This window comes from Carassius auratus, chromosome 46 (genome assembly GCF_003368295.1).
Source record: "Carassius auratus strain Wakin chromosome 46, ASM336829v1, whole genome shotgun sequence".
Classification (NCBI taxonomy): Eukaryota; Metazoa; Chordata; class Actinopteri; order Cypriniformes; family Cyprinidae; genus Carassius; species Carassius auratus.
This window is the reverse complement of record NC_039288.1, coordinates 8661059-8686681: the sequence shown is the minus strand read 5'-3', so window position 1 is coordinate 8686681 and position 25623 is coordinate 8661059. Positions and strand designations below refer to the sequence as shown.

The window sequence follows — 25623 nt, the reverse complement described above, 5'->3', positions numbered from 1 at the left end:
GTAAGAGATGGGTCAACAGTGTTACAATTATACATGTACTGTAATTACAACATTTAATTACAGATTTAATTGGCAAGAAGCATTGGCTTTTCTCTTGTGCTACTGTGCTATGCTTGCTCACACTGCCACCATTTCAGTCCATTTTAATGTAAAATGTTCCCCTTGTGATGTTTATTTCTGAGACCCTCATTCTGCAATAAGCAACGTGTGGTCTGCCATGTAAGTGTATTCAAGGATGAAAGCTTTAAATCAATACTATTTTGTACTCAAGTGACTTGAGTAACACAAGGAATTGTTTCACCTAAATATTGATCTTTAGAAAAACCAGGAACAACACATTTTTAGGCAAATTGCAGTGGAGGGCACAAATGTCATTATGGCAAATGACCAATCACTAAACATGCCAAAAGACGGCATCTTTTTGTGCATGCCACTGAAGAATACCACTTTAATGGAGGCTGTATTTGACTCAGATACATACAGTGAATAATGACTTTAGAATGATAAAATTCAATAAGTCTGCATAACATCAATTTAAACATCATGCTAACACATCAGATACTGGTCTGTCAACAACACCTAAATGCTTGCTAAAATAGTTATAAAGCTTTTTTCATTCCAGCACTCCAGCATCAACATATTGATATTCTTCAAATATTTTGGTAAGAGGTATGTTTTAAAAGCCTTACCCTTGGAATTACATTTCTTCCATTAATTCAGACCAAACCGCTTTGCATACAGACCTTGTTGGGTAGATCATTTCCGTCTTAGGTGTGCAATCTATTTTGAGATGCTGTACATTTCATAAGATTAAAATTTGAATCTCCCACTGACTTACACACTGAAGCAGCATTCATAAAGTAGCATGCCATGAAGACATCGTTGTAACACTTGCATACTGATCGTAATTGGTTTTCTTTATTAGACCCATTTTCATTCTGAATTATGATTGGTCTAGTCTTTCCTGCATATTTTTAACCAAATAACTATCTTTTCGAAGCAAAGTGTTCCAAGAACGACTCTGGGTTCCCCGCTGTGTGTCTGAAAGGTTAATTGTTATAATTGTTAGCTTAGCAGCATGCTAATGTCAAACTCTACTGGAATGAGTGTGTCTGCACTGCACGGAGTCTACATAGAGTTATCCAAATCATGATGTGTTCAGGTCCTCCTGGGAAGTTTCTACTTATGAGCCTGAAAATTCATAATTACGATGTGATGTGCGTTCAAGTGGTTTCGGTCCCAATAAAATGGATTTGCTAGAAAATCACATATTATTCTCTCTCAAAGAGAATATTATTCTCTTCTCAACAAAGACTTGAAGCTTTTTAGTGCTAATGCAACATAATGAAGAGCAAAGGATGAGCATTAGGTGCGTAATTGATGCTTTATCTATGTTTTTTATCATTTTCTCGTTGCCACAGAGAAAGATGGGAAAGGCAGATTGGTTGCACAGGTCTGTCTTTTAATAAACCAGATAAATGAGTAGTGTTTTAGGGCAAGCTTTCTCATTATTCTTCATCAAGGGTCACCAAACTTGATCCTGGAGGGCCAGTCTTCCGCAAAGTTTAGTTCCAACTCTAAATCAAACACACCTGAACCAGCTAATCAAGGTCTTACTAGGTATCCTTGGAACTTCCAGGCAGATATGTTAAGGCAAGTTGTAGCTATGAATGTGTAGCTGAATGTCATTTTAATCTCTGTTAGGATGATCCCTTAGAAGGCAGCAGGTTCTAAATCAGTCCAAGTGTTTACTTTGAAAACTGCAGCCATCTGAAAACAAGATGCCCGCAGAGTGCCATGTCAGCAGCTCTGATAAATAGCTAAAACCTGTACTTACATAAATGTAAACACTATTCTTTATCTGCCTTTCTAGCACTGCTATTTTGTTTTATAAATGCAGATCTAGTTATTTTCTTTTGCCAGAATCTTCTGTAATAAATTCAGCTCTAACTGCTTGACCTACAGACTCCATATAGGCTTTCTGTATCAACTTAACCCTAAACTGTGCTCTCATCTTTTATGTTTTTATGTTTCAAGAATAGACTTAAGTTTGCAAAACATACATTCACTTACAATGTAAGATTGTATAGCTATAAAAAATACAACCAACAACAATGGCGTAATTGTTTGTGACATTTACATACTGAATTAGAATTGGTCTTTTTCTAACATCCGTTTATCCATCTATTTATAATCAACCTCTGTCTCCTTTTACTTCAGTCTACATTTGGCTTTACGTCACATCACTTAATGACAGAGAATGAATACTAACCTATCTGCTAGAAGAAAAACAAATAGTACAAAAAGTTCAAGAACAAAAAGTTTTCAAATGTCACAGTAAAATAGTATTATATGTAAAGCATTGTACACAATATGTCTTGGACTAGAGCCTATATGTTAGCGTGCACATCATAATTGCATCTTGACAAAAATAGAACGAGCAGTCAATTTCATTTGGGTTGGCATATCTTCAGGGGGTATGGACCACACATATGTATGTTCAAGAGAGAGCCAACATAACAGATAACAAAGTCAGTGACTATCACAGTAAAACAAAGACTCGCTGGGAGACGCCACTCCTTCAAGTAAAGCACAGATATAGAGACAACGCACTCCATTGTGTCATGCACTCAGATAAGCCGGGCACATTTGCTAAATTCTCCATGCAAGTTGGCAGATGCCTACATCAGGCGGTCGAGTGATAAATGTGGTTATGTTAGAAATCTCTATCTTTAGGATATACCGTGTCCCCAGGCTCACCGTGGCATGCGGGATGAAATTTACAACCCCTTTCAACTCAAAAAAAAAAACCTGGAGGGAATGAGGAAGTATCAAAAGACAACATCCCGGGGACACCTTGGTGTTTTCAGTGATGGTTACAAAGGGGCAGAACTGCATGTAGCTTTAACACTGGTTTGTTTCTGACCATCATCCTCCTTTATCATCCGCTCATGGTTCACTTTAAGTGTGGACACTAAAAACACTGTCTAGATGCTCCATCATACATGGAGACATTAAACATCCACCCCACCCACGCTTTCAGTCTCAGATGATGGAGTCATTTGTAATCACCCTCAACTCAAGGTACAACACACCAATAAACTGCAAATATTGCACTCCGATCACGTTTACGGAGCTTAACGGGGAGCGGGCTAATGTAGGATTTAATGAAAGTAGGAACCCTTTCTTTTTCTCTAAGAGCATAACAAAGAAAACATGACAGCTTGACAGGGTATTAAAGAGAGTCAGGTTGTGATATAGCCGCCTCGCCTTTGTCCAGCAACCACGCAGTAGTATGTGTGTGGCCTTCTGTCACCATGGATACAACTCCCCCAAGGACCTCTTTGTGTACATGCAAAGTGTTGTACACACACATGCTCGCCCATACACACAGGACCCGTCAACATACACCTGTTCATTTTTTCTTTTTTTTTTATAAGAACATTTCAATTCAGACAATTCAAAATGTCAACTGCAGGAGAAAGAGAGACTGTGTGTGTGTTGTGTTGGAAGGAGCTTCTTTCTCCTTCGCTGTCTGTGAACTCAACATTGAGTATGTCTCCACCAAGACAGACAAATTGCATTCAGACTCAGTGTATTACGAAAAAGGGACTTCCTTTCATCCCTAGTTTTAATCTGCTCCATACATGTGAAGTATTGGTTTGTGATGTGAATTGCCCAGGGAGTCTCTTTGCACAAAACAATGACAGTCATCCGCTATGAAAGCACACTGGGGCGAAACTTTGGCACAATTATCAGCACTGGTTAACTTGACCTGACACAATGGCAACAAAAATAATTCCAAGAGAAAAGAGCAGGAGGAACAAACCATGAGAGCTTTGGCTCAAGATCTGCTATGAGAGCAGCTCAAAATGTATCAAACATTCTTATAACGGCTTCTTAAGCAACTTAATGGTATACTGCTTCCGAAACAGAAACCTTTTTAAACTTATAAAATGATAGTTCGGCCAAAAACTTACCCTCATGTCATTCAGAACCTGTATTACTTGTAGTACTTTCTTCTACAGAACACAAAAGAGGATATTTTCAAGAATCTTCATGCTGCTTGATGCTAGTGATTTAACTAAAAATAAACTAAAAATGCAAAATACAATCAGAAAAATCTAAGTTATCAGTATAGGCCAGTAATGGATATTTAGTTATCTCTGCCAACACTAATTTATAATAATAGCAATAATTATTGCGAAGAATGAAACTGAAATAGCGACATATCTTTCCTCCTGTATTTTGATGCATATTAGAGTAAAATGTATTATCAAAAAATTATTGATAAAGACTGTTTTATCCATCAGTTGTTGCTTAGAAAGCAAATCTAATCCAAGCTTACAGTCTACTGTAACAAAGGGGCGGGGTTTAAGCAAAATGTTTGGCGAAGTCCAAGAAACAGTACAAGTGAGAAGTCTGTCATTCACCGGATGGGTTAAATATTTTGATTTTGATTGATTGATTGATTGATTGATTGAGAAAGAAAGAAAGAAAGAAAGAAAGAAAGAAAGAAAGAAAGAAAGAAAGAAAGAAAGAAAGAAAGAAAAAAGAAAAATATAACGTGCATTCTGTTGACTTTAACCTTTTAAAAGTTATCTCTTGAAGAGTGTTATCATTTAATCAGCAGAAATCAGAGTTAAGGTTGCTATATAACTTTGAGCTTTAAAACAGTTTGTTCAACCGGTTGTTGTTTTTCTACTGTCATTCCAGATGTCCCTGTTCTATTACTAAGTGCATTTTTTTTTTTTTTTTTATGAAATCAAAGTCAGATTGATTTTGCTTTGTTAAAAAGGCATTGTTGGTGTAAATCACAACAGCAAAGGAGCAATGGCATTTGTAGAAAAACATTTTAATACATTACTCTAATTGTTTGTGTTGAATGGAACATGTTTGAAGTACTTAAGTAATTAGAGTAACACTTGTTTTTTTTAAGGCAATCAATTTGCATGGCTTTAGCAAATAAACTAGACTGCCATTCAAATTAACACAGCTAAGAAAGTTACAGGAAGATACATTAGTTAGTTAAAGTACAAGTAAACACATAGTATATTTTACTTAATCATTAAGTTGTTGAAAATAGTAATTCTAAATTTACATGTAAGTTTACAAGACTAAATAAACCTTTGTTAGTATAAAATATATATTTTTTTCACTTTACTTGGTTCAAGGCAATCTGTTTGCGTGTTTTTACTTATTTATTTGAAAGCAAGGTTTACTAAAGAATTTACAGTTCTACAGTATATTTCAAAAGGAATGTTTACTTCCTTTCATATTGTACATAATCTTGTTGTGATGCTTTTGGCATACAAAATGTAAAAAATATTGTAGCTTGTTTCCATTTTCTTTCTTTTTGCAACCTTAACATTAAAAAAAAAAAGATTTTCATCTTGTCGAGAGTATCATAAAAGTAATCTATCATGTTCCGCAGAAAAAAACAACAACAACGGCATATGGGTTTAGAACGGCATAAAGGATAAGTAAATGAACACTGATCTTTCATTTTTGGGTGAATTATTCCTATAATCTTGCTTGCTTACAAGCCATAACCCCCGAGGATTAATCAGAGCTCTCAATTACCAAAAAATCTGTCATCACATCAGCTCAGATGAAATCCACAGCAGAGAAAGAAAATGATTGCTGGAGACGTGACAAGAGCATGTAATAATGCAAAATAAACCCAGCATTTAAGGGGGAGATGAGTAAACAATCCCATTTCCATGACAAAGGGGTGAAGCAGATGTGACTCATGCACAAGGTGCCATTCCAGATGAAGACTCGCTCATCAAAACTTATCGATCTCTCACTATCGTGTACCCTGTAAGGAAGTTGGGGTTCTTTTCGCAAAAGGCCCATTCTGCAGTAAAGACAAGCTCCCTGATGGCTCGATGGAGTCATAAATTAATAGAACAGCACAGATTCTGACGGAGACACTTTTATTTCAACAACAGGACAGGAAAATACACAATTAATAACCAAAGAGAAGAGAACAGAAGATGGAGTTCTCCATGTTTTAAGAAGATGTTCTTCTAAAACTCGTTACGTGAAAAAAATAAATAAATAAATAATTTGCCTATATATATATATATATATATAGGCAAATGAGACAACTGGACATAAAGGAAAGAGCTATAAAATTAATGTGGATGGCATATCTCAGATCATTTGGTCTAGGAGGAAACTGTTGAATAGTCTTCCAATTAAAATCTCTGACTTCTGACTAATCTAGGGGAAAAAAAATCTCTAAGTGCTTCCTGCTGCTTATTGCTCCTTATGTATGGAAACAATTGAGATATTTATAAGGACATATTTTTGACTTCCTGCAGGTATAGATATATATATATAGGTTTGATTGGAAAAGAAAAAACAAGAGATGAAATAAGACCAGGGTTACTATAGACAACTAAACAAATAAAACTATTATAAAAATATATTATATTATCAAAAAAATGGCAAATACACAAAATTACAAAATGCCCTATTTTAACGATCTAAACTCAAAGTGCAGGTGCACTCAGGGCATGTCCAGATCCACTTTTGCTATTTTAAAGACTTTTAATGATTTTAATGAAAAACGGATTTTGGAATGGGTTGTCCCTATTCTTTTAATAAGTTATGGGCATAACATTCAATACACCAATCAGAGTGTCATCTCCCATTCCATTTAAGAGCGAAATGCGCTCGCGCCATGGCTGATCGATATTTACATGGTGGAATTTGTTGGCGGAAAAGCTGAACGCTTCAAGCGAAGAAACCGATCTGCTCGTGCGCAAGGTTAAAGCACGCGAGCAGATCATCTATGGCAGTGGTTTTCAACCTGTGTGCTGCGACCCCCTAGTGGGTCACGATGGTATTGTGGGTGGGCCACCAATAACTATTAAAATAAATAATAATATTGTTAATATATGTAAAAATGTCTTAGTCATAACATAAATACAAAATTTCATATATATAATTAAATGACAAAAAATAAATATTAAATTGTTTCTATGCTTCCACTATTCAAGCATCGAGTATTTGAGTTTAAGAATAAACCACTAATTTATCTTAGATATTTTTGCTGCATATGCTACAGAACAACAAACATGTATACATGGCTGTCAACGTGTTCCCTCCGGACTGCTTGCTCCGCCTACTGTCTACTTGTTGCCGAGCTCTGTCTGGATCTGGTTTTCCCGCTTTGCCGGGTGTATGATAGGACCCAAAAACTTTAAAAATCAAAATATAAAAAATAATTATTTCAAAAAACTACAATATATGCATTTAACTCAAATAATACTGAATGAGACATAGATGAGGTGTCGTCCTAAAAGAAAAAGACAAGAAAAAGAGAAAAGAGATAAGAAAGGAACAAAGAAATGAGCAAAGGGAAGAGAAGAGACTTAAAAGAGATAAAGAGAGAAGGAAGAGAAGGGGGGAGGATGGAGGAGGAGATGAGAAGCAGTTAGTTAGTCACAAGACCCCAGTGAGCTGAAGGTTTCCCCTGCTGTTTTTTTTTTTTTTTTTTTTCAGAGTGCAGCCAAGAGACTCTCAAACTCAGCTGAAGTGTCTGCTGGAGCTCACTGCAAGGGAGAGGAGGAATCATGAATCAGCCTGTCAGTCAGTCAAATAAAAGGAAACTCGAGTGATAGGGAAAAGAGGGGATGAAGAAGCGTGTGCAGGTGCCCAGCGGCAGAGCTCCAGGCCTGCTGAATTAGTTTAATTAGGTATGTGCTCCTGGCTGGCCTTTTTCAGCTCTGCTGCACACATATTCCCTCTACAGACTCCACGTCTTCAATCCCCTAATTTTTCTCTCTCCTGGCCGTCATCTCCATCTCCTCCCTCCTCTAATCTAATCAGAATTCCTCTTCACTCTCCATTCCTCTCACAATAGCTCCATCATGGGCCAATGGGGATTGTAGGTGGAAAACAGTGTTCGATTATATCCGGCTGGTTAACTAGTAAATATGTCTGGACACACAATCAATTTGCTGTTGTCAATGTCTGGCAGAGCGGCATGATATACAATGTAAAGGCAGCACAATTGTTTGTTAGCTTTACTGTTCTTAATCATTTTATGTCCAGTTGGACAGTGTGATCTCAAATCAGTGAACCCTAAAGTATAATTGATCATCATGAGGTTTATTCTTTGGATGAAGTGACTGGGTTTTTAATAAACTTAAACATGAGACCAAAGAGCTACAGAGTGTAAATGGCTTACTTGTACATAGTTCACTCTGAATATTAAGCAGTGGTAAAAATAAAAAAAAATTAAGTATGAACATATCACCTACAGCAACACATCTGACTTTCAGTGGACTGAAAATAGGTTTTTATATCTAATTACCTATACTTTGGTGAGGTCTGTCAACAAATGTGTTCACATTTTGACCTACGATACATACAGTAGTCCACAGAGAGTGTTTGCACGCCAACTCCACCACTTAATGTATCTGGGGGGGGGGGGGGTCAGTCCCATTTAAGCAGTGTAAATGGTTCACTCATAGCTAATAACAGCAATGTGTGATTGAACCACTTAAAAGGATTAAACTGAGGAATGAAAAGGCATTCTCTTTTCCCCCTCTTTCATGTTTTAAAAATCTGACAAAAAATAAATAAATAAAACAAAAATCCAGAATGAATATAAGTATAAATAAGAAATAAATAAAATAAATAAAGTATAAAAATACCTGACAGAATTAGATACACATTTATTGTAGACATCAATGAGAACAATTAAACAAACCCAGAGTATCTTTTGTAACTGCTCACTGTCTATCATATATTTTACATAAAACTTATTTGAAATTATATCAAACAAAATATCAGTGGCATTTGAAAACAAACTGTGATATATTTTTTTTTTCTAAAAACTAACTTTTACTTTGTGATTTACTTTGGGATCAATTGGTTACATAAAGTCAAGTTCCCCTCAGGTTCACACAACAGAGGTCTATAAAATACTCAGAGAAAGCCAACCATTAGCATTACTATTCACATATATAAATATCTAGCCGTTCACAGATTATAATTATGATGATTAAACACATGTTATTACATATTTGAATTTTCTTTTTAGCTCTGAATGTGTCCAGGAGGTACGCCAGAAAAAGCTTTACCTCTGCAAGTTCAACTGTGCATTTCATCAGCACAAAGTAGAAAATGTGTGTGTGTAAGCAAGGAAACAAGAGAGGTGTGGAAATGGTAGGGAAAGCAAGTGACAGAGTGTGTGTAGGTTAAAGATGTGGGTATTTCAGAGTCAGTGAATACTGTATGGTGTGTGTGTAACCCATGTGTGTTACCAAGTATGATTCTCCTGGAAGTATTTTTGAATGTATTCATATAAGTATTTGACGAGATGAGCAGCAGTTTGATTGCCAAAATGGAAACAAAATGGATAAATGCATATGGTGATTCAAACAAAATACTATTCCTCCATTACTGCTCTCAAGAAGAGCCATCATAAATAAAACCAATTTAGAGTGGACCAAGATGACCCATTATCCATCATCTTGTCACCAGCATGCATATTTTCACATATATTTGAAACAAATGCATGCTTTTTATAAGATTTAAAAAAAAAAAAAAAAACATCCCTTATCCATCCCTCTCCATTAGGAAAAGTTAAATGCCTTATGTCAATCTCCCCTGACTGATAAAGATAAAACTAACTTCCCTGCATATATGCCTGCAATGTGCATCAAACCATCAGAAAAAAGCACAACCTCAGCAGAAACGGCATCATTCAGAGATTTTTCTTTTCCAATATGGCATAAATGGCCTTGTAGGCTTTGACTGACGGTTTCTGAGATTCAGTAGAACGTCACATACTCCATCGGCTTCAAAATCAGCAGCCACTGCAAGAAAAAAAAAACAGTATGCAAGCAGCAATTACAGTGAGGTGCCACAGGGCACACTACTGAGCCCGCTGCTGTTCTAAACTGCACCACAAGAACACAAAATGGTTTTGACCCTTCTTAATCTCTGCCTTTCTCTGTAGTTTTTTTCTGACCCGTGGGAATTTTGAGATGACTGTGATGCGTTCAGGTGAAGCTAATCGGATTGTCATCACTCAGATGAGTGGACCCTGCCAGCTGCCAGTAGCCTCTGGTGGACACTGTCCCATAACTAACATCAAAGTACGCAACAGTCACTACCAAAATCACACTAAAGTTTGCAGCAACAGTGAAGTCCTCGTTAGCACTGTTAGCTAGTTTTGTAAACTTGCAACCTCTATGCAGCAATGAGGGACAAAAGAGTTTAGGTGACACAGTGTGTGGTAAGCTGTGCACATTGCAAATCGAGCCTTTGACGGAGCACTGCAGCTGTCAAGCAGGAGCTCTACCATGTATCCGTGTCTGATTACAGAAGAGCCTCTATGTCACACGTTCATGTGATACAGGCCTCTGCAAGATATGAAGCCAGACTGTTGCGAAACAACAAATTGTCCTTTTTTGTCTTGTTTGAGTCAATGTGCACTGCAGTTAAGCCCGGGACCTTTAATTCCTGCGAAGATTTTAGTTTGTTTAGCTAAAATTCTAAAAATCACAGCTTGTGTGTTTTAGGTTACTTATTAATATTAGGGAACTTCTGCTGCTTAGGGAATTAATTTTTACACTCATCTAGAGAATAAAATATCTGTCTGCTAACAAACAGAATATGTCTCTTAGTGTTTCCTTCAATTTAATTAGGTCATTTTTTGTCATATGTATGAATGAATCATGCCATTTCAGCAGTGGACACAGAACTACTACGATCAGGGCATTTGCTAATTGGAAAACTGAAAGTCACATAGCCATCAACTGGAAGTATGCATACTGACAAATCACTGGCAATCACGGTAACAAAGGGGAGCCATTTTGCATATATTACCATCAGATTTAACACAGCAAAGATGATGGATGCAGGAGGGGCACTGACAGCCTGGCATTTATCGAAGAGTGGGACATACAACAAGCCATGCTACAGGATTAGATTGGGCTGCAAATTATAAGAAATTAGTAAGAGGGGTGGAGGTGATGGCAGTATGCTTAGGCCACACGGTGCAGATCACACCAATCAGAAAGCGACTAGAAACTACCTCCCGATCTGTCCAGATCTCTTCCCCAGGGCTCGGCCATGCTAGCACATCGGCAATGAGGACAAATGAGTGTGTTTCAGTGCTGACATCAAGCTGGCATGAGGACGAGGGAGCCATGTGACTGTGTGCCGAAGTGTGGCCTGGAGATGAGCCAGTCATCGCTGGCACAGCGGCGGCTGCTGCCCGTCTCTGCCTCTGTGCCATGATGGATGGGCGGTCAGACAGCTGTTTAACTTCACAAGATTTACAGCCCTCCTGTAGCAGCTGTCAGTCCAACACCTATCAGCCTGAAGTAAATCTCCTGTCTCCTGCCTCTCAGAAAGGAGTGTGAACTGAGGAGCCACTGAAGCAATCGGCTGTTTATCACCTGACCTCCATTGTTCTGCCATAACCGAGGCCAGGCCAACCCCTATCACTCTCCTGCTGCTCCTCTTTCACTTTCAGTCACTTCTTTCCCCTCCCTCCTCTGGCCTCTTCTGCCTGGGGATGTGTAGTATAATTAGGCTTTTTGGGATTCACCAGACACAAGTTGAACAAATCTTATGGGGCATTAACATGACACATCCTTGAATTCAAACATGCTGGGGTTTCCAGACACATCCTAAAACAGCTGTGGTTGGATATTTAAAAGTTGGCATAAATTGGAAATTCACCCTTTTTTCTAAAATGTGTTTCTTATCTTATTGTGTATAATTCATATATGTTTTGTGTTCTTAATTTTTAATCAAAATATCAGACTTCTTTCTGGTGACTTCTATTCTTTCTGAACATATTTCACTCATATGTTCACCACAATATAGAAGGAAAAGATCTATCGCTACCTCGCTTTCATTGCAACTTCAAAAAAACTTGCAAGACTTGACACAATGACCAAAGATCTGCATGTTGCTCTAAATAGGATGTATTTAAGCACAGTGTTTCAAAAGTACTGCTGCTAAAAATATCGAATAAAATGGTCTACCAAGAAAACTAGTGGCCCCATTCCTATTCCTGCTTCCCTTTCTTTTAACAATCTCTCTTTTTCCCCTCCATCTCTCCATTGCTTTGTAATCCACGTCCCCTGTGCACAGCTGGGAGGTCACTGGGCACAAGGAGGTGGATCAGCAGTGGCTGCGAATGTCGCAGTGTAAAGTTATATGCCCCGGAGGCTTGCACAAGCTCACTATTGATAACACTTCCGCCCTGGTATTGCGGACAAGCTCAGTAGTGGTTTAATTAGCCCTGTGCTTTACAGTAGCTGCTACACAATTTGCACCAAGACCCTATTCGGAAAGGTCTTTAAATTCACTCCCTCTAAAACACTGATGCCATGTCCTTAATCATGCAGACAGACATCTTTGGCTGTTGCTTCATGTCTTGAAAATGTAATGTTTGTCAAAACTAAAAAAAAAATCAATAAGCTGCGTTTAGGATTAGAATTTTTTAAAAGCATTTATGACATGGCATATTTTTCAAAAACAACGTGTTTTTTGTAGTCGCCATGGCATGATGCCACAATGAGAGCAGACGCTTTGATTGTGTTTCTGTAACATAATGACTCTGGAATTATGGAGGATGTTCTGGGACAAACTAGGCCTTAAAATCAAAAATACACAGAATATGCAAAACTACGGAAAACTATGGAAACCTGACCCGGTTAAAGGCATCTGCTATGCAACTATGCAAATGCAGTGTAAACAGAACACGACTATGGTGAAGCGGGGAAATAAACTGGAGGGCAGGTCACGTGAACTTGCACTTAGTTTATAAGACAACAGGAATGCTAGGTTGCACGTAGAGCAAAGCATTTACTCTGCTCATATCTGCCCACCCCTCCTCCTACTCGCTCTGGCATCTGGCACCTTCTCCTATTCTGTAATGCCAGGTAATTACCTACCCTATCTGTTGCTGCTTACCCCATTCTACCTACTCTCAAAACATTCACGAAAAGCAGTGGGCTCCTTTAATTATCTGCTTTCTGCATCACTCTGGAATGGGTCCAAGTCTATCCCTCTGGACCGCCTCAAAATAAATCAGGGATTCATACCAAAACCAGCCACGCTTATCCATAACGCAGCATTATTGTATGTCGTGGGCTGCGCTGCTAATGTTGAGTACTGCGGTTCAAGCTACACAGTGTAATCTGCGGCTTCAAAGGCTGCCTGGGTGACTAGCGAGTCTGACCTGGACCTCTTGTAATGATAAGTGCCTAAGCGGCCTTAATCACTGGTTTCACACCATTGCGAACGTGCACAGTGTTTGAAAGCTTCCCAATGACCTGAGGTCCATTAACAATTCATTTGGGTTAGCAAGTAAAGTTCATCCGATGCCAATGAGTGAAATGGAAAGGAGGGTACAAAATAAATAAAAAATTACTTCCCTGGAGGTGGAAACAGACACGAGGATCTCAGCAGTGACCTTTTTCCCAACTTATCATCATCCAGAGAAGTGATCCCTAGCATTTTTTTCCCCGTCTTGCTTTGGCTGGCATGGGGACTGAGTCACACGTCAGCCTGGATTAAAAGCTGCCTGGTACTCCAGGCCGTGTGTTGCCTTAAGAGAGACCGCGTGTTTGTGCATGTAGACGAACTGGGCATGCGTGACCTTGGACCTTGATAGAATGAGCATGATGTGTGAACAACATGTGGCCATTGTGCATGCATATGTATTCACCTAATGGCTGCCTAAACCCATTCTCCACACTTTCCTTGGTATCCCAATTTGCTTCAGCCTAAACAAAATTACATTCACCGTGTCTAAACAAAGTCTTAGCTGATTTCTGGACTGCCTAGTGACTTAAGAGACACAACAAATTAGCTATGAGCTCACACAGATACAGTCATGTGACTCAGCTCAGCACAAGGGCTTTTCATTGACGCCAATCCTTCATCATGAACACTGCAAAATACAGGACAAATAAGTGAGCTCCACCAGACAGAGGGGCAGCTCCTCCGGAGAACTAGGCATGCAACCTTCTTCCCAGACATCAGTGAAATGCTTTGAAGTTGTGGATGTCTGGCCTCCCTTAGGGTGGATCGTTCCTTCACCCTCCACAGCATCAATAGACAGCCTTCCACACTGAAAGGGAGACTGTACATGTATTGCACATCAAGGATCTGTCCATGCAAGAAGTGCTGAAAAGTGAGACAGCCAAATAGCAGGAGTCTGGCCAGTGAGTCAGAAAGCAAACAGAGACAAGGCCTGAATCTTTCTGTAGCTCTTTTAAGTGTGTCTTCCTGTGACTACGGTGGGATGGGATGGATCTGTGTCACATGTTATCAGTAAGTAATGATAGCCTGCAGCACCAATATGCTAAGGAGATACCATAGGGCTATACAAGTACACAATATCAGAGATTCACCGGTGAGAAGGCCTTTGCCTTGTGATGAATGAGTTGATGAATTAATAACTTCTTTACATACAAACTTAAAACAACTGTAAGAAAATAGTGTATAATTAATATCTAAATTAATTATTATTCTATTTTATACAATAAAAATAAAACGTACTTCAAATAAGAAGCCTTGGACAAATGAAGCAAACTTTTTCATCAAAAAGTAACTGATGGAGTTTGAACTTCACATTAAAGGGGGGGTGAAATGCTATTTCATGCATACTGAGTTTTTTACTCTGTTAAAGAGTTGGATTCCCATGCTAAACATGGACAAAGTTTCAAAAATTAAGTTGTACGTTTGAAGGAGTATTTTTGTTCCAAAAATACTCCTTCCGGTTTGTCACAAGTTTCGGAAAGTTTTTTTCGAGTATGGCTCTGTGTGACGTTAGATGGAGCGGAATTTCCTTATATGGGTCCTAAGGCACTTCTGCCGGAGGAGCGGGCGCTCCCGTATAGCAGAGTAATGAGAGGCTGAGCACAGCCTGATCAGAGCGAGAGCGTCGCGAAAAGTCACAAAAGAAGTGTGTTTTTGGTTGCCAGGGCAAGCCAGCCCTGCACAGATTACCAAAAGAGAAACAGCATTAAGGGACCAGTGGATGGAGTTTATTTTTAAAGAGCATCAACAGAGTTGTGCAAGTGTTTTTGTTTGTTCCCTGCATTTCGAAGATGCTTGTTTTACAAACAAGGCCCAGTTTGACGACGGATTTGCACATCGTTTATTTCTTAAGGATAATGCAGTCCCAACGAAAAAGGGTCACGATCGTGTGTTGGAACCGCAGGCGGTGAGTAAAACTGCTTCAAATATCTCTGTGTTGTTAACTTAGCTGTCGGCGTGTAAGCACATCAAGTAAACAACATGCGATGTTGTCATCAAACTGCCCTTTCCACATGTACAGCTTAAAAAAAAAAAAAAAAAGACGACATCAAGTGGAACTTAGTCATTTTCTAAAACCGCTAAGCAAATATACACAGTTTCAGTACATACCACATAGAGACGCCTTTGCTGATGCTGCTCTTGTTAAATTTCAGCCTCTGGATCTGTGTCACAGCTTCCACATGCTCTCAACACAAAAGCCTACTGGCGCTCGTGATTCTTTAGCTCCACCCACACGTCACGCCTCTAGGCGCTCGTGTTTTTCCAGGAAAAATCGGTACAGACTATCTTTCTCTTATAAATATAATAAAAATAAAGACTTTTTGGAGTTATGAAGGATGCAGTACTACTCTATAGGTACTCAAGATTAACAGGATATTGAGTGAAAACGAGCATTTCACACCCCCTTTAAACTGCTTCTGTTTCACACAAACACCGGCACAGACGTGCATGTTTGGCTAGAATCGCCATGATCTCGTGCATGTGGATGCGGAGCCATGCGGAAAGTTACACCACACAAAATAAGTTTGCACGCACTCAAAGCGAACATCCCGCAACACCGCGATGATCTCATATTTTCCGTGCTCCCCTTAGCGAACGTGTTGAGTATAAATCAGCCTTGACACAGAAAGGGAACGATGGTCGGCCAGCTGGGGTTCGTCTTTGGGAGAAAAATTTGCAGATTATTATTTTTATTTATAGCTTTTAATTTAAATGTGTGTGTGTGTACTTCTAACATATTTGGTTGGTAAAATAAATGTTGTAAATTCAAATCAGAGAGTCTTCCGTCATGTGTCTGGAATGGATGTATTCTTGAGTGTATAAGGTAACAAATAATATAACAAGATAACCTTGTTTGAAATGGGTTTGGCTAAAAGAACATTTTGGTTTTGTCTATACTACTAGGTACTTGTACTATATTGACTGGGTTAAATAGAATGGAATTACTAAAAAGAGACTAAAATACAATTTTCATTGACTAAAACTAGACTAAATGTCATCAGTTCTCATCGACTAAAACTAGACTAAAAAGAATATGAACGTAACAAAAACTAAATTTAAAACTAAAACGACAGATTCACACAAAGACTAGACTAAAACTAAAATTAAAACAGGCCGCCATAAACAACACTATACAAAACTTAAAAAAACAAAATACATATTCATTTTTAGAAAAAGTTTCATTTTCTCAAAATCTTTTGTTAAAAATAACGTGAATAAATTGGTAGCGTTTTTAGAGAGTTAATCAAAGAAAAAAAGTAAAAAAAAGAAAAAGAAAGTTAGTGAAGATAATAGCATTTGCAATTAAATTTCCATGTTATTATTTATCTATTATTTAATTTATCAGGATCATCCCCTTGGTCCTAGGACAAATAAGCCTATCAACCAAAACCAATAAATAAAATAAATAAAAAAACAGATAAAAAAAAAAATTACAATGAACAAGTGTAGACTTAAATAGACTGTAATTTAGTCTTAAGACTTAAGTGTAGGCTGTAATTGACACATCACCACAGCAGCCGTAATACTGATCTCAATAAAAAATTATGCAGTCCTAATGTATAATAATGCATGTTTTCCTTTTGTTTTGTGCTCATCTCACATTAGATAAAAGTATAGATCATCATGCAGCTTAGTAAGTCTAATTCACACCCAGCATGAGCATTACAATGGAAGACATCATGAGGCAATGTAATGATGAACTATTATCATGCTAATTGCAAAATGCTTTAAAAAGTAATTAATTAAGCAACACACAAACAATCTGACAACTTGTCAGTTACCCAACACTGGGTCACTGTGCGAGCTGCACCAGGCAAAATTCAATCCTAACAAGACTAGACATGTGCCGGTATTCGGTAATGCGATATATCAAGGTAATGAATATGTACAATAATTTTTATTGTGGGCACTTCTAAATAGTGAATATTTATATATTACAAATTATTCCGAATTTGGAATTCATTTTAAGAATACATTTCCCATCAACTGGTAAAAATGCACAACACCGCTGTATGCTGCTTAAAAGAAGCTGTTCTGATGTAAGCAAGCACGCATGAGAAGCACAAGGGGGAACACGTGAGAGATGCACTGAATGAAAGCACATTCACTCTGACAGCAGATGGCGCTAAACTGCAGAAAATGCAGCAGTTACCCTGGAAACCCCATAAATAAAGCATCTGCTCTACTTTCTAAAACGTATTTAAATGGTTGTGTTGTTCATCACATTGGCAAATACTTAAATATTTAGACTTAACAGGCTATTTATTTTCAAACTTTTTATTTTAAATTTGACTACAACATACCCTAGATATTGTTTTGAAAGTGTTTTGATTATTTATTGTTCATTCACACTTTAAATTAGGGCTTTATTAGTTAACATTAGTTAATTCATTAGTTAACATAAACTGCCAATGAATTATTCTTCTGAACATTCATCAATCTTAGGGTGTACTCACACTGCCAGTTTGAACCGTGCCCGAGTGCATTTGACCACCAAAGTGTGGTTCGTTTGACTAGTGTGAATGCTCCGAATCGTGCCCGGGCGCGGCTCGATTAGCCGGCCCTGGCCCGCTTGGAAGAGGTGGGCCAGGGCACGGTTCAGTTGGACTCAGGCGCGGTTCGCATGCAGTGTGAGCGCTAACCGTGCCGGAGCACGGAAAAGGACGCTTTGCATCACGGTTTTGCGACGCTCCAAAACCAACATGGCAGGGAAAGGGTCGCTTTGGTCTACGACAGAGGTGCAAAACGCATAAAAACTAAAAACTGCAAAGTCCTTGCTGCACTTCAGCTGGTACCTTGCAAACATCCTCATACGAGCAGCATGATTACGTGAAAATTTTCGCGCCACTAAGGAGACACATCTGTTTAACAACAGGCTGTGGACCAAACAACACAAAATTATCCACAAAGAAAACAGAGCGATGCACTCCATTTTGTTCAGAGAGCGCCGCTCTTCCTGTTTATCCCGAAACCGTCGCACCATAATGACGTAAGCATGCTCCGGCACGAATGCTGAAACCCTATATGTGAGTGCAGGCCAGAGGAGGAGTGGGAAGGGGGGACAATCGTACTCGGGCCCGGTTCATGGCAACCGTGCCTAGTGTGAGTACACCCTTAGGCATTCCAATATTTAATAACACATTGTTAAAATCAAACAGTTGCAACTGTGTCATTTAATGAGCTAACATGAATTATTATTATTATTTTTTTTATTATCATTATTTTTTTTTTCTGTTGCAAATGTAACTATTTCTCATCGTGAATGTTAATGCATTAACTAATGTTAACTAATGAGATCTTATTGTAAAGAGATACCCATTGGTCTTTATAGTTCTTTTGCACTTTAATCTGTGTAAAACTTTTAACTTAATATATTTGTCTGTATTGCTTTATTGCATAGTTATTTTTGTTATAAGAAAAAAGTTATTAAACCTGTTATACTATATTATGACCACTTTTGTTAAACTAAATTTAAATACCGTGATAATACAAGTATACCGTGATAAAAGCATTAGCAATTTATTGCAACATGAAAATTTGTTACCGGCAGATCCACAAGCATGACTAACTGTGGCATTCCTTTTAAAACGGTTCCTCATACACAGATGCCAAAAGGACAGCACAAAAGGACAAAGAATAATAAATCAAATAAAAACAGCACAAACAAGCCAGTCAACCTTCATGTGTACAGACAGGGGAAGGAAAAAAAGGAACACCACCTGTCCATCAGGAAAGCCACCAGCTTTCCTTCCTCCCTCTCCTTTCTTGAGCCCTTCCTCCCTCTTTTCTTTCTCTGAGCCCAATGACAGCCAGCGATACTCCTTATCAGCTGGTGAGATGAGATTTAGTTCCAGGCCTAACACTCATGGGAGGCTATTGATAATGCTGGTGCCCCCTTCTGCTCTCCTCTCATTTTCCTGAAGTGGGACCTGCCTCGCTTGTCCAAATCCAAACCGCAAGCATGACAGCAACTGCAAAACTGATTTTGAATCAGTGCAACAGGGTGAAATACTGTGTTCCAGCTATGGATGAATAAGATGAGCCATGCAAAACCCAGATGTGCATTCTGGCAGTGGGCATCCCCTTAGTAAAATCCCCTCTTTTTCCCTACAGCTACCTGGAAGGAAAGCTAGGTCAAGCTCCTGGTGATGGGCTGTGATGTTGTTTTGACATCCTTGCTGCTGCATAGCTGAATGAATAATCGATGGTGCTTGAAAACAGAAGGCATTTGATTTATTTTCTTATTATAGCACGGTTTTAAAAATGCTCATGAAACTTGCATGGTTTATAGGTACAAAGCTGCAAATGGCACAGACCGGCTAACATGTTCAAAGCAGTGTTTTCCATTACTGACCCATATCCCCATGACCGGGAATCATTTAATGGTCTTCATGCACAGAGCGAAACCATCTGCATCTTTGTGTCCACGTTTTTATAGCCTCATAATTGGTTCCAACAACTGTCCAACTAACCTATTACGCTGACAGACAGCAACTATTATGTGATATTGATTACTCAAGCCTTTCAATAACAGCAGCCCTTTCGTTTTGATCAACCTAAGAACTGGAGTTTATCTAGAGCGTGTCTCGGTTGTAAACTTTAGGAACAGAAGTCTGAATATAGCCTACATTTATCAAGACTCAATTTGACTGATTCACCTAAGCTGTTACTACGCAAGGGACTCGTATGCAATTAGTGGTGTTAATCATATACTAATAATAAACAGTGAATTTAATTACATCGATGATGTATTGTCTTCCACAGCCAGTGCTACTGGATTTTCACACACCAGAGCCCATAAAGATTTATCTGACACCAGCTCACAATCGAGTTATCCTCAGTTCTTCAGCCTTGGTTGCCCTGCCACGGAACAGTTGGTGATAGAGCTAATAGAGGGTTGCAACATGGCAACAGCAGAAAAAGACAACAGATGTTCAAAAGGGCGATACCAAAAGGATATAAACATAGTGTTTTGGTGGCTTCCTTCTATTGATGGGCTGATATCCATTAAAGCTGACCAATGTATAGGAGGCTATAGAAATTAAATTGGATTGTCATATACTCACTCTCATGTTCAATACCTTTACAGAATTCTTCCAATGTAACAAAAAAAAAAGATGCAATGAATAAATAAATCTGTCAATCAAGCATCATAAGCAACATTTTACGATAAGATTGTAAATGAAAAATATTTGTAAAACATTTATTAGTCTTAGGTTATAATGTTAATATTAACATATGCTATTGTATTGCTAATAAAGTGAAAAGTTGCATCGGTCCATATTTCATGGACCTCGTCTAACATGAACAAACAATGAACTAATGTATTTATATTAGCTTATATTAACAAAAAAATAATAAAATGGTGGAACAAGTGTATTGTTAGTTAATGCATTAAGTAATGTTACCTAATAGAATGCTATTTTTACAATTAATGCATGTTACCATACAATGGTCAACAAATAGAATAGAAGTCTACATTTCAAGTCTTCTAGGGATTGCTTTTGCAAGGAACGGACCAAAATTTCATTTGAAATGTATGAAATATCTAGCACAAAGGTTTTTTTTTTATTTTTATTTTTTATTTCTTTTATTTATTTATATCTAGATTATGCTGTTTATCCGGTTCACAAAACTAGCCTGAATGATGTGTTCACAAAACAGACTCATCTGCTACTCATGTTCAACTGGGGAAAATTATAACTGAAAAACAACAGAAATTTATGATTGCAGAAAGCATTATTCTTATCACTTTCATGATCATTTTTGGGCATTTCAGACCATTTGTTAAGCTTAATATCTTCAGGTCAAGATGCACTGTCATCACATGGACAAAAGTGACTAGGAAATCCCTAAATATGCCTTCAACAAAAGGAAGAAAATCATTTTGGTTTGGAGCAACATGACAGAAATTAATGACATCATATATTTGAGTTGCCTGGGAGCAATTTTAATGTGACTTGCACCATAAAAATATTATGTGAGGAACTTGATTCGTAAATGACGATGCATAAAAGAGGCTCAATCTTCTCAAAACATTCGATATGTCCAGAAACACTCTCACGCAGGCCTCCGCTGACATTTCAAGTCATGCAAACAATTTATTCAGACCATATGTTTACATGTATCCCGTTCTCTGTGAACTTGGTTAAAGGGTCAGAAGGACATACCCTCCGAAAATTCGTTCAACAGAAGCAAACATTTTATCAGTTCAGAACCCATTCGGAGGATAAAACAGCCGCTTATCCAAACAAAAGGCTGTTTTATTCCCACGGCTTTTCCATCTCTCTCTCTCTCTCTCTTTCTCTCTCTCTCTCGTGCATCTGAGAGCCGCACATGGCATGACTCGAATTGGGGCAAATCAATACACACAGCGCCAGTTAGTAACGCTAAGCTGGCACGCAGGTGTTCAAAACCATTACCAACGAGGGATATTTAAAAAGCCACACTTCCGAGGGCTTTACAGTAACACAGAACAGAAAACAACATCTTCGCTTATGAGTCAACACCATCCGTTTACTTCCCCAGCCCCGCGCATCACCTGCATTTCTGAAAACACATATTCTGATGACAGAAGCATCTGCAGAGACACACAGAAGTGCTCTTACCTGTGTTTGGGGCTGAAAGAAAGCGCGCGTTATCCCCACTTCTCACAGGAAATTGTTCGTTTGTCTTTCGTATAGTCCAGAAACGCGAAATGCGGCGTTTGCCCTCCCCTCTCGCTGCCGTACAGACGACGACCGTGTGAGCGCGTCAAGCCGCTCAGCCTGCATGAAACGCCACAGCAGATCTGCCGCTCTATGCGCGTTCTCCCGGTAGCGGTTATGAGGGCGCGGTCAGTGGAACACCTCACCAATCATCCCGCGCGAGCACTTCTCCTTCCAGCCTCACGGACGACATGATGACTGCGGCACCGGTCTCAATGTGACTTACTTTATCAGAATCTGGACCACCGGCTATGTCCAGTTACTGCGTCTCATCCATCCCCCTACTGTCCCTTAATCCGTTTAAACCAGGGGTCCCCAACCTTTATGGTCTGCCGAAACCCTAAAATATTTACTTTAAATACTCTCTTGAATTAAAAACAGGTTTCACATGGCTCAATAAATATTCATAATAACATAATTAAAGTGTTAGTTTTTGTATTCATCCATGCATTCATTTTATTTATTTATTTAATCTTTATTTTGTTGTTGTTGTTGTTTTCGTTGTTGATTTAATATTGCATTTCATTTAAACACTTTTATTACACGGATCTGTGGAATAGGCCACTGATTGGTCAATCTGAGGTTTTAAGTCAAATATTTATTAAAAACAATTATTGTTGTCCATTGCAGTAGCCTACTTTTGATTGGTCAGTCACGGATTTCAAGAGTCAGATATTTAAAATGACTGTTGTCCATATACGCATTGTACGCTATTATTATCTGTCATCTACTTTGTCTCTGCTTTAGCCTACCAGTAAGATAAATTAATTTCAGCTCAAGTCAATGTTTCATGTGTATCTCACAATTATTATTATTATTATTATTCATATCTTTTTTATTTTTTGCACAAATTACTGAATATACATTATATAACTTGCTGTAGTCGATGTATCATAATCAACCTGCAGTTATGAACATTATGAGTCTCTACAGGGCATTTAGGACTATGATGTTTACATATTTCTGTACTTTCATAATGTACTGAATTCAGTGAAGGACTTGCTTCTCAACAGTTGATGAAGTGCTTTCTTTAGACATGCAGGTGTGTAAATATCTTCCTGGACATATAACATCTGCCTTTTGCTTTTGTTCTATGACCCATATGATCCTTAACCTATTATGGCGAACTAACAACAACCCCAAATGTACTCTGGTGTGTGTATGTGTTAAAAAAAATCTAAGCAGGAATATCATTCATGCTATAGGTAGTTACTATAGTACCTACTGTATAGAACTTCCTCTTGAAATGAGCCACCTGCTTTTCAAATGGCTGCCATGGCCTTCATGAGACAGCAAAATGTCCATTGTTTACACACTTCCGAGTCTCAGCGGAAACAGCAGGTCATCTAGGTTTTGTTTGCATGCTACTTATTAGGTATGATGTATTCAGGCATCCAACTCTATTGACACACTGCTTTTTGCATAATATTCGGTAGAACACTTGTGTGGACACTGAGTTAAATTTAAGGTAACCAAACCATGTACAGTTGTAATTGACTGACGTTAGCTTTAGCAGTGTTTAATTGAGAACCGGTGTTAATTTCTGTTGTCATTAAATACTGTAAGAATGAATAGGGGAAATACATTTTCTGGTCTTCAAATGAGACACTGTTCACCATATCATTTTATTACAGAATTTAATCACAAAACAAGTAAAATGCATTTGCTAATGCGTATGGATTCATGCACTTGATTATATTAACTAATGCTTTGGGCTGCTTTATAAGTTAAACGTTTCTAATGTTTTCTTTTTTGCTTTTATTTTGTACTTAAGTCATATAATATTAGGTATGTATCATCTTTAAATGCATTAATGTTTAACAGATGACTTTACATTTGTGAGCTTTGTGTAATGAGCCAAATACTCAAACAACAGCTAGTATGATTAATGGTATCTGTGAAAATTCCTCCATGTATTACCCTCAGCTAATAACCTTAAGCACAAAGCATGGACCTCAGTTGTCTGTTCAGCCAAGATTTAAACAAAAAGGCTTCACTGCTTCTTAATGTTTTAAAGAAATAAAACATCTATTTGGCTGTTGAATCAAAGTCATGTGGTGTGACCAACATTCAGAAAAAAATAAAGATGTACCACAGATGTACAGACATTTGTGATTCATAATAATGAAAATAATAAAAATGCTTGTAAGATCATTAAAACTGAACCAAATAAAATAATGAATTAATTAACAAAGAAATACATTTTCATTTTTTAAAATGTGTTATTATATTACAAGATTTTAATTATTATGAATCACAAATGTCTACATCTTTGGGGAGTCACATACAAAACTTGTTACAACCTTGAATTAAATTCAGTAAATATATATATAATAACAATCATAATACTAAATGCTGAAAATTATTATAAAAAAATAACAATGTAAAAATTTAAAAAGGTGATACACCTGCATATAAAAAAACAAAAATAATCATAAAACATGTCATGTATTGTGACTCCCCACAAAAATGTACTGACAATTATGAATTAATAATAATTAAATAAAAATAATTCAAGTGATGATAGTTTTAAAATAATTAAAATTACATAGTTAGATAGATAGATAGTTTCGTTTTACTTAATACATTTAAAATCATTAAAATGATTATTGTTGTAAAATAATAATGAAAAAAAATTGCAAAATAGAATGAAAAAAAGGTTGAAAGTGCATTCCTGATCAGATAGCAATCCATTATATCAAGCAAATGGCATGACTGTTAAACAGACATAGGTTAAGCAGGCCTTCACAAAGCACAAAAATTGAATGCTTTTCATTTGACATTCCTGTCTCATTTCTGAAAACGCCTGTGAGCTCTTGAGCATTGCAACAAGTGCCTGAAAATGACTGAGGAGGGGGGCTCTCTATCTTACAACATCAGATGGAAACCCAACCTCTCCAAACTGTGCCTTACCCACTTAGGTTCTTTGACTGACCTGCCTCATCTGTATTGAGATGTGGCATCATTGAATAATTTGCAATTATTATTATTGTAGAAGTTTCCCTTACTCCCGTATAAAGCCGTTTCTTGCATTCTTTCGCTTCTCACGCACTACTTTGAACTTGGAGAGCCATTATGCATGAGAGGCTCCATCAAAGCAAAACATGCAAATGGTTGAGGATTTTGTGGATATGGTTAAGCAGAGCGTGCAAGTGTGTGTGCGTGAGTTTTCTGAGGCTGGCGAAGCTAATGATAGTCTGTTGTGGAGTGTGTCAGAAAAGCCTCATTGTCACTATAACTTGTGTTAAACGATCACAGGGGTTTAAAACCTGGAACATGTGGACATGGAGACCTTGAAGCCTCTTCGAGGCCAGAGAGCACAGCTGTATGGAAGACATATTAATGCAGAGTGACAAGGACATGGGACATAGACTATCTGTCTCACTCTCTCCCCCTATCTGTTTCTCTCCATAATGTGTGGTTTCAGGAATAGCCACACTAACAGAAGGACGGCATGACGGGGACCTTGGAATGTAATCATGTCATTACCGTGTGAGTGAAATATGAAATAGTAGGAGAGTGGGTGAATATTTACTGGCCTGAGATGGCGATTGCTTTAGGGGGGTGACTGATCATGTAAGCATCATCGTATACGGCTTTCTGT

The 25623-nt window shown here is 38.0% G+C and overlaps 1 protein-coding gene across 1 annotated transcript in view; it reads right to left on the bottom strand.

Annotated features, from left to right (window-relative positions):
* Window positions 1–22760, bottom strand: part of LOC113064079 (neurexin-2-like) — a 333624-nt gene extending 310864 nt beyond the window's left edge. The window contains exon 1 of the mRNA XM_026234620.1: window positions 21921–22760. The gene's annotated coding sequence lies outside the window, so the exon portion shown is untranslated. The remainder of the gene's footprint in view (window positions 1–21920) is intronic.
* Window positions 22761–25623: the final 2863 nt, after the last annotated feature.